The following is a 9893-nucleotide window of genomic DNA, read 5'->3' as shown; positions in this document are numbered from 1 at the left end:
GCTCCAGCCTCACCCATGATGCCTTCATAGTGCCCATGAAACTTCTGAGCACCCTCCCCACCTGCTTGGTCATGAGATGGTGAGGGTGGTTACTTGAGAATGACATAGAACTGAAGGAGGAAGTTGGAAGGGGTGCACTGTCTCCCACTTCCTTAGCTCTACATGCTTTACACTAGATCCAATTTTCACCTGGACTTCTTGGAAAAGTAGAGAGTGCGTGCACACATGTTTCTGTTTCTAGGGGGGGGGGGAGAGACCAGAAATGGCCAAAGGGGGCAGCACCCATAGCCCTTGCTCAAAAATAAAAATTTGCTCCTGGACCTGAAGAAGTGGGGGCCTCTGGTACAATAGCCATGTAGCCATGGTCCCAAGGCTGTGGAACATCCTCCATCTGGAAGCAAGGGGTTATACCTTTTTGCTTGTATTCCAGAAAAAAACCTTACTTCCTTCCTTCCCCCCTCCATCTGGAAATTCCGCTTCTGGACTTCTTCCTAACATTACTTCCCTGCCTGCCTGGTACAGTTTCTAAAAGAAGGGTCCTAACTTGGTGGCAGAACATGAACTTTGCACATAAAATGTGCCAGCATGTCAACTCAGGTTTTGTTCCAAGCATCTTCAGGTGGGGCTGTGAAGGTTGGATAAGCCCTAAGTTGTGGACCACTTGCTCATGGCTGCAAGTGGGACAGCTGTGGCTTGGGGTTGCATATTTTGTTGTGTGGCAATATCAGGATACATTGCATTCTTGCCCATACCCCAGAACCTTGCATGGATCAAAATCCCTGCCTTGCCTAGCCAGGATACCAGTAACAAACTTACCATAGTTGGTCTCTAAGGTGCTACTGGAAGGATTTATTATTATTATTTTGTTTCAGCATGAGCAGAGGCTGCCTGCCCAAAAGGGATTGAAGCATCCTATCTGTTGTCCACTCACAGGCTCTATAAACCCTTTCTCTACAGCTCTAGGCAGCATGGAGGAACATTCTGGTAGCCATAAGAAGGTGTTTCCAGGGTTGATAGTCACCCTGAAATGATATGCTGTTCCTATCAGACACTATTGGTCTTCCTCCCACAATTATTACCATAGAACTGTAAATTTTCAGCAAGAAAGGCCTATTCACTTGTGGTACGGGAGGTCAGCCTTTATGTCAGCAAAGACCCACAGGTAATAAATTGGAACCACTTACCGAGAAAAGAAAGGTACGGTACTGAGATATACCAAGATGGTTTCCCACCCCGTTTCATTGTTTACATATAATAGTATGCCGCTCCTGTGATTTTATGAGATGGCGCTGTTTAAATACTTTTATAAACATTTTAAATGCTTTTATTAAATAAATGAATGTGTTCAAATCCAAAACTACAAAAAGACAGGACAGTTGTTACTAAACTCTTACTCAGAATAAAGATTCAAGATGTGTGTGCACTTAAGTCCAACAGAGCATCAATATACATATACATCATAACTAATAACATGGAATTATAATTCTAAATGTTATACAGCAAGGTGGCCAGCAATGGGTTTTCATACATCACAGGAAACCCAGACATAGATCCCACCTGGTGTTATTTTTATTTTTATTTTACTCTTCATTTTTATGAAATCCGTCAAAAGTCTATGGGAGGAACACAAGGTTGATAATGGTCACCTTGGTTTTGTGCTGAAAACGGTCACAGGCAGAGTGAGGAGGGGAGATGGATTGGAAAGGAGAGCAACTGCTCTTAGGCAGAAGGAGAAGGACGACAACAACAACAACAACAACAACAACAACAACAACAACAACAACAACAACTCTTGCCAGTGTATTGTTATCCAGTCCGGGTTTTGCAGGCGCCCTCCTCAGCTGGAGTTCCTTGCGAGTCCGTTCCATGCCCTTTTCCTCCTCTCTATTTTTTCTTCCCCTTTTTTTTTCTTCCGAAGTCCCCCTTTCTCCCTCGCTTTCAACCCGCGGAGAGCTCGCGGGGGGCGGGCGGTGTCAGATTGTGTCCTTACTCCAGTCCGGGTTTTGCGCGCCGCCTGCACCCCCGGTAGAAATAGGAAAATTCAATAATCAAAGCAAAAGGGAAGCGAGCGAGAGGAGGGGAAAAAAATCCCGGATCAGGGCAACTTTGATGGCGCATGCGCGCTGTAAGCCTCCATCCCAAACACACACATTTCCCTGTACTTGGAAAGTCACCCAAAGCAGCCCCAAGTGCAGGTAAGACCTTCTGCTCTCCCCTCCTTGCCCCCCCCGCGCCCGGCCCCAGACCCTTCCTCCCTGGGGGGCTCCCCCGACTCCTCGCCCGTGCACTTTTCCGCGCCTCGTCCCGGCTGGCGGCGGCCGCTTTCGCCCCAGCAACTCTCTCTGCGCCTCGCTCTCCCCAGTGCGCGCTGGGCTGGGGCAGAGAGGGCGAGCGGCGGCGGCATTGCTTGGAGGGCGACGCAGGCGGCTGCAGTCACTGGAGAAGGTGGCTGTCGCTGCCCTGGTCAGGGAGGGGGCGTGAGAAGAAGGGGCTTTGCACCGGCCGAGAGAGGGGGCACTTGTAAAAAGTGTGTGTGTCGGCGAGGGGGGTCGCGTTACATTGCACTGCACAGAACTGTGTAGGTCATTGCGCGCGGAAACGGCGCGGGGGTTTGCAGTGCGCCTGGAACGGGATGGAGGGGCCAGGACTTTGCGCGCTGGTTTTTCTTCTTCGGGTGGGGGCAGCTGGAGAGAGAGAGAGAGAGAGAGAGAGAGAGAGAGAGAGAGAGAGAGAGAGAGAGAGAGAGAGAGAGAGAGTTTGCTGCTGCGACCCCCTTTCTCACACTCCTCTTTCTGCCTTTCTTCGTGGGGCACTTTGAAAGGAATGGATGCAGGTGGTTCGCTTTCTTTTTCCTTGTCCAGAGTTAGGGGCGGGAGGAGAGGGGCGGACAGGCAGGCAAGATTCTCGCAATTCCCAGGACTGTCTCAAACAAGGTGGGTGGGAGACGTCCGCGCGTTTGGCGACTCGTCTTTTCTCCCCCTCCCCAATCTCCCAAGAAGCTGGAGATGCCCCCTTCCCTTACACAGGGGAGGGGGCATAGAATAATATCCCCTTGGATCTCCCAGTTGCCTACAGTTGCAGATGGTGCCTAACCATTTTTCGAAGACTTTAAAAATAGTTCCTGGGGAGGGGGTGGAGGAAAGGGAAAGAAAGGGCAGGAGGGGAAAGGGAGGCAGAGGACGAGGGGCGGGGGCGGGATCTCCCCCAACCCCCCCTCCCCAAATTTTGCTCTCAGGTGTCTGCGTTTTCAAGACAGTTTCGGCAAAACATTTCTCCCCCTTCCCACTTTTTTTTTAAGGTGAGTGCAGGTTGTCCCGGGGAATGGGGAGGAGGAAATGGTTAGGGTCCCTAAAAGACTGAGAATATAGAGACGTTTTTTGTCTGGGCTGGTTCTTGGGATTGGAGTCGGGGCTGCTTCTGCTTCTGTCGGCGCGCAAAGTTTTCCCAAAGTGGTGCTTTGGAGAGGAGACCCCGGGTGCGCGCTGACTTTTGGAGATATGGGCGGAGGGTCCGGAGCGCACGGTGGCCGCACAAGGGGGCGAGAGGAGAGAGAGAGAGAAGCGATGCTCAGTATTTGCTTCGCCCTGCGCTTCCGGGGTGGGGGGTTCTCTCCCTCTTCTTCCTAGCTTCCCTTTCCCCAACCCAAGTTATTCGAGAGTCCCTAAGAGTGCGCTTTTGGGGCGATCCGGGGTACTTTGTGTCTGCCCCCTCGTTTGCAGCAGCAGGTTATTTTTACCCCGTGGTATTTGCAGAACGAGCAGCTGATTTGCCCCCCGCCCCGTCCTTTTCACGAACACTCTCTCATTCGTATTTTTATCTCCTGCGCTTTGGAGAAGTTGGGTCTGCTGGGGGCGCGCAAGGGGTAAGGGACGTTTCATGTACAGAGGCTGTTTTTTGGAGGGGGGAGGCCGGCAGGCCGGCAGGCGAGCGGTTGTTTGGCGTATTGTTTGTGTTGGCGGTGGGGGGCGGGGGTTTGGCTCGGCCTAGGGGTGGAGTTGCGAAGGGCGGGGCGCCCTGGAAGGAGTGGGGTTTTGGTGAACGCTCCTCTCCATGTTTGGGCGCTCCCGGGACGAGGGAACAGGTGTCGAGCTGTCAGTCAAAGTTCGGCCCTGCCGGGAACGGGGGCGGATGGGGTGGGGACAACAGCAAGATAGCGGTTAAAAATAAGGGAAAGTAGAGGGATTGGGGCGTTCGCAGAAATTAAGAGAAGGGGGTGAAAGCGTTGGACGCAGAGCGGGGCACATAGGCGTGAGTTCTGGAGAGGGAATGAAATGATTGCATACTTCCCCCTCTCTCAAATCTGCCTCTCCAGATGTATGGTCGGATCCTAAGCTTCTGGGGTAGGGGAAAGAGTCATTTTATGCAATAAAGAGAATCTTAATTTATTCCTATTTGTTTTCTTGGGGAAGGGAATAACATGTTACCCCCACGACTACTCCCATTAGATTTTGTCGCATACAAAAATGTATTGGAACTGGGCAGGTAGTGGGGAGAGGTTGGTATAGGGTTGGGGGTGGTTGTGTGCCCTGGGGAGAATTTAGCCGTGGTTGAAAAATCTGTATTCTGCTGGCGTGTGGGTGGGTGTATGTGTATGGAACTAGAAGCTTCTGTGTGCTGTCCACAGTTTTAGGTTATATGTGTGCATTTGTCTTGTGTCAGTTGTCCAAATAAATATTTTCTCCGTGTTTTATTTCTTTTGATGGGAGAGAAAGGTGGCTCAGTGGCTGGCAAGGATGGAAAGGCAAAGCTGGGGTAAGGGCCTGTGGGTGGGTGGGGGTGTTATCTGGGAGGGTGGATGCCACCTCCTGGGTGTCTTTCTGGGATATGCTACTTGAGAAAACTTTGGGGAAACAGGGTGTGCCGTGGAGGTTTGATGTGAATAGATGTGGTTTAAATCTATCTGGCTTTTGTGGGAGGGGAGGGAAACTTTGAGAACTTGATTAATAAACTCCATGTGTTCTTTCCTTTCAACATGCTTCCCTTCTTCTGCCTCCCCCCCCCCAACAGCTCCTTCCTCAAGGCCGTATGTAACTACATTAGGGATCACCTTAATCCTTCCCGTTGGAATACATTCACTCTGGCCTTCCTATTTCTCTCCCTAAGTCTTTCCTATAAGCCATCTTTGTGTGCGTAGGGGAAATATCTTCTTAGTTTTACTTGATTGTCACCTTTTAAAAATCCATTTTTCCACCGGCTAGGAAGACTGGTGAAGAAGCAGAATATTAGTGAACTTAGTAATCAAGTTTCCAGATCTTCTGCCTCCTGTTTAATTTATTAGACTACTTATTTATTCTGTTGATAATAATCTGTTGCAGGTTTCTATGGAGATGTTAAACTGATCTCTTCAAGAAATCAAACTCCATATGTGCTAAAGTGTTTAAAGAAGTAGCGTGGGCTCTTTTTCTTCTGCTACGCTTTTTGTTTGTTTGTTTGTTTGTTTTCTTCTCGAACTGCATTATTTGGTTGTTCAACTTATGTTTTCCATATTGATGTGTTCAGAAAGGGGCAGAACTGGGGTGGGAGTGAGCAGAAAAGTTAAAGGGTATTGATCATCAAGAGTCTGCCGTTTGTGTGAATGGGACTCTGATCTTGAAAGATTCTGTCTAAAAACTGTAATAGAAAGAGCAGATTAAATGATAAGGCCCCTTCTTTTAAATATGCTTGCCTGTGGTCAGACAGACTAGTAATTGATGCAAATAAAATCTTGCTTGCTGCTGCTGCAGTTGTAAGGTGGTCCTTCCACTTCTTCACTTTATAATAAGTCCAAAATCAAATATAAAGATTTTTTGGGGTAAAGTGGATGTTCAGGGTATTATTGTTTTATCATTTATTTTTTAAGTGCAGGAGGTCAGAATCGGTAAGAGTTAATGCATTAGAGGTTTTTTTTTAGTCTTTTGTTTCAGCTTAATGGGAGTGGGGGGGGGAGAAATAATACATAAAAAGCTTTTCTCTTTAGAGCAGTTCTCAAGGAGATCCTGCAGACTTCTAAGTTCCAAATTGCCCAACGAAACTTTTTTCTTTTATGTTAAAGTGTCATTTTGTGATGGGTGTCATATCTTTTGGAAGCTGTCTTATTCAAGACCCGTTTAAAGATGGTGGAGACATATTTTGGGGTTCCTGGGTACCTAGCAGGTGCCAGCCTGGTGGCACTGCCTTCTGACAGACGGGCAAAGTGGTAGGTTTAAAAATATGCCTGCCGTGCATCTTCTTCCGTCCAAGCTTCGTTTCGCCCTGTTATCCAGTGCTATTCTCTTTTCAATCTTTTTTGTTTCTTAAAACAGTGTCTTCTCTTCCCCCCCCTCCAGTTCACTTTCCCCCTTTTTCTTTTAAAACACAGATACACGTGCATTCAACTTGCTCCAGCCAAAACAGCACTAAACAGACTTAAAAACAAGACTAATGTAAGCCTAACTTGTCTGATGAAATCCACATCCTTGATTGCTTTTCATCTTATTAATTCTCTTGTGTGTTTATGTTTTTGTCCCTGCTGTTTCAGTAGAATTTGATCACCATCCTTTTCCTTCCATGCCTGCCTAGTCTCTCTCTCTCTCTCTCTCTCTCTCTCTCTCTCTCTCTCTCTCTCTCTCTGGTGCATCTTTTGGGTAGCTGCTTCTCCCACCCCTTTTTCTTTATTCTTTTTTAAAAATTTGAATTGCAAACTGGACGGACAGAAGTGAAAAAACAACCACACACACACACACACACACACACAGCACTCAGAAAAAAGAAACACTGTGGCTTTAAACCTGGGAGTTTGCATATTCCCCTTGTATCTTTCCCCTTTGCTAATTATTGTGTTGTTTTCAGAGCAAATATGTCATATCCATGGCGACCGGGCAGGTTTATTGTCTTTCAGAAGCAATAGCTCACATAAGTAATTAATGACTTTTTTTTTTCCTCTGGCTTAGGTTAAACAGATCATTCAAGGAAAGTCATCTCTCCCCCCTTTCTCTCTCTCTCCCCCCCACCCGCCTCTCTCTCTCTCTGTCTTTTTTAGCTCAGTGACATAAGAACATGAGTTAGAACAAGAAAATACTTTAACCAAGAAGTCAGTGGCTGACTTCTCTCTCTCCCCCCACACCAACATTTCTTTTAAAAGCTGGTCGTGTCAGTTTTCCTACAGCTGACATTGTCATTTTTTACAGGAGAAAATCCTGATTCTGAGGGGAGGAGGGACAGAGGATTTAAGATGAATAGTGGCTTGTTGCTCCTGCAATAAGGAAAGAGGTGGTGGATATTCCACTATGATTGTTGCCTCTAATCTAGTGGGTGAACCCCCACCCCACCGCAAATTTATTAAAATGATTAGGACAGGAAAAAATACCCGGTGTTTTTAAACTTAAGGGAGGCAGGCACCTATGAATTCAAAACACACACATATGCTTGAAAAATAGACGTGTCTTTCAACAAGCATATTTTTTAATCAAATGATTACTCTGTATTAGTGTTTCCCCCCCTCCTTGAGCAAACAGAAAAAGCAAGATTTAGTTCAAAGGGTGAGGGTGGAGTTTTAACTTTCAGAAACTTGTAACGTTCTGTTCTAAGCCACCCCTTCTCTGCCAGTGGTCATCTGCTTATGTCCTTTTGCCCACTTCTTTTTAAATACTTTATTATACCAAAATGTGTTATTTGCTTAGATCAGGGACTGGCTACCCCCCACCCTTGATTTACTGTGACAATGTCTTCTTTTTTGTCCTCAACACAAGTCACACACCCCACATACATACCCTTACTTAATTTCATTTTGAGAATGATTTACACCCAACCCATCTATCTAAATATGAGGGGAGGGGGCTCTACTGCCATAAACAGAATGTTCTGGGTAACCTATTCAATCTTTTTTTTAAAAAAACAAACCAATCCCAAACAGCCTTGCCTGTTTGACTCAAAGCAGGTCCATCTCTGTATCCCACAATCTTTCTACCTGAACTACTTTTCTTTTGAAAATGTTTTCTTTGCAACAGCAACTTCAAAAATTTGAATCCCAGCTTCTTAGCTCTTTTTTTCTTTTAAATAGCAGGTGTGGCTTAGTTTAACCCATATCTTGTTGATTTCGTGGGTGGGTGGGAACACAAATATTGCTGTGAGTGAAATGGTAAGCTTCATACCTAGATGTAGTTGGGCTCTGTTTGTCTGTACGGTATTTGACACATGTTCAAGTGACAAAACGGGAAGGTTTTTGGGATGGCAACTCCAAAATCATGTCGTAAGCGGGCAGAAACCGAGTCCGATTGTTGCTTTTCCTTTTAAAACAAACCACGAGTGTGCGAGGTGGACCTGTGTATGAAGTAGCTTAGTAATTGAGTCTTCATGCGTTTCTGATGTCTATATCAGAGTGGCAGAAGAAACGGGCAAGTGGAGAAGGTAAATAGCAGGTGAGAAGCCAGCGCTCACCAGACAGATGAAACATTAACGTACAGCTAAGGGAATGTTTAAGAGCTGCGTGTCTTTCTCATTTTATTTAGATGGTCTATTTCTTCCCTTGCCATTTACCTCCCCTGCCCCCCCCCAATTATAAGCAACGAAGCTGCCTTCAGACATGGCTTTTGAGAGAGCATCCTACGATTCTGAATGCAGCCCAAAGTCAGGAGGACATGTTTATAAGATGGAGAATGGTTGAAAGGCTTCCTTTTAAAATAATAATAATAATAACCCACCCCCATCTGAAATCAGCTTGTCACTTGAACCAATTTTCATTTTATCATTTTTAAAAAATTAGAATTGTCAGAAGTTGGCCGCCTGTTCTTTTCCTGCTCTTCTCGGTCCTGTGAAAGGGAATAAAACTGCTTTTATCCATAAGGCGGGGATGTTCCTGGACAGCATTTATGATCTTTCCAGGCATGTTGATGTGTACAAACAAGTGCTGGGACATGGGAGGAAGCCTGCAAAGTACCGGTGATGGAGGGGTTGGGGGGTTGGGTGGGGTGGGGTGGCGGCAGAAGAAAGAAGGACCTCAAGTTAACTCGCTCTAGTGTCATGCTGCAAGGCGAAGAAGGGGAAAGCAGGAGTAGTGTCGTAAATTTTGCTAAAATTAATCAACCGTTTAAGAGCCCCATGTTAACGAGCCTTTTCAGGCAGGCAGGCAGCCTTCCTTTTTCCGTCTTATTCCCCCCCCCCCACCTCATTTCAAAGTCCAGGAAGGAGGGGGGGAAATCTTCTGAAGGTGGGGAAGGGAATTTTAAAAAGGGGGGCAAAAGGAAGCGAAAATGTGGGGTGGGGAGGGGAGAAATTAGCGCAGAAATAATAATAAACTTCCCTCCCCAAAAAGTGGGGGTTTGATTTATAGAATATAAATCCTCAAGTGTCCTTGATCCATATTGTCAGGCCTTCTTCTTCTTCTTCTTTTTTTGGTCAGATTTGTCCTGTGTGCCTTTGACGGAAAAGGCACGTAGGGAAAGAGAGAGAGAGGAAGAGCGACAGAGGGGAGAGAGAGAGAGAGAGAGAGGAACGTGTTCTCAGCTTTGTAGCTCATTATCATTCTTAATAAGTCTTAAGGAATAAAGAGAAGCACTGAGTGTAAATGCTGGGTAATCCTAACACTCCTCAAGGTGAGAGGAGTCTTGAGGACACAGGAGAAAGGGGGGGGGCAGAGGAACTGGTTGTGGAAAGGGGGGCAGGGACAAAAGGGGTCCTTTTCAACTCAGCTTGTTGGCCTAGCAGCCTCAGACATACCATCGCTCACTGGATAAACTTCTACCCAAGCACAAGTTTGGAAGATGGGCTTTCCTGTAAGATGTGCAGTCAGCAAGACGAGGCTCTGTATGATGCTTATTAAAAGTTTGGTGTTTGGGAAGGAAGCGGTCACTTTTTCTTCTCTCTCCATCATCCCCCCAACCTTAAAACCACCTGAAGCCATTTCCTGGAGAGTCTGTGCCTCTGCTGTTGAACAGAGC

General features: G+C 46.6%; 1 protein-coding gene across 8 annotated transcripts in view; it reads left to right on the top strand.

Annotated features, from left to right (window-relative positions):
• The first annotated feature begins 1915 nt into the window (after positions 1–1915).
• The window catches only part of CASZ1 (castor zinc finger 1), a 298840-nt gene continuing 290862 nt past the window's right edge, over positions 1916–9893 (top strand). For 7 of the 8 annotated variants that reach the window (XM_060276240.1, XM_060276237.1, XM_060276239.1 and 4 more), the window contains exon 1: positions 1917–2195. The gene's annotated coding sequence lies outside the window, so the exon portion shown is untranslated. Of the gene's footprint in view, positions 2196–9893 lie in introns of all 8 variants that reach the window. The other variant, XM_035120501.2, reaches the window with a different exon arrangement.

Source organism: Zootoca vivipara, chromosome 6, assembly GCF_963506605.1.
Source record: "Zootoca vivipara chromosome 6, rZooViv1.1, whole genome shotgun sequence".
Taxonomy (NCBI): Eukaryota; Metazoa; Chordata; class Lepidosauria; order Squamata; family Lacertidae; genus Zootoca; species Zootoca vivipara.
This window is presented reverse-complemented; position numbering and strand designations above follow the sequence as displayed.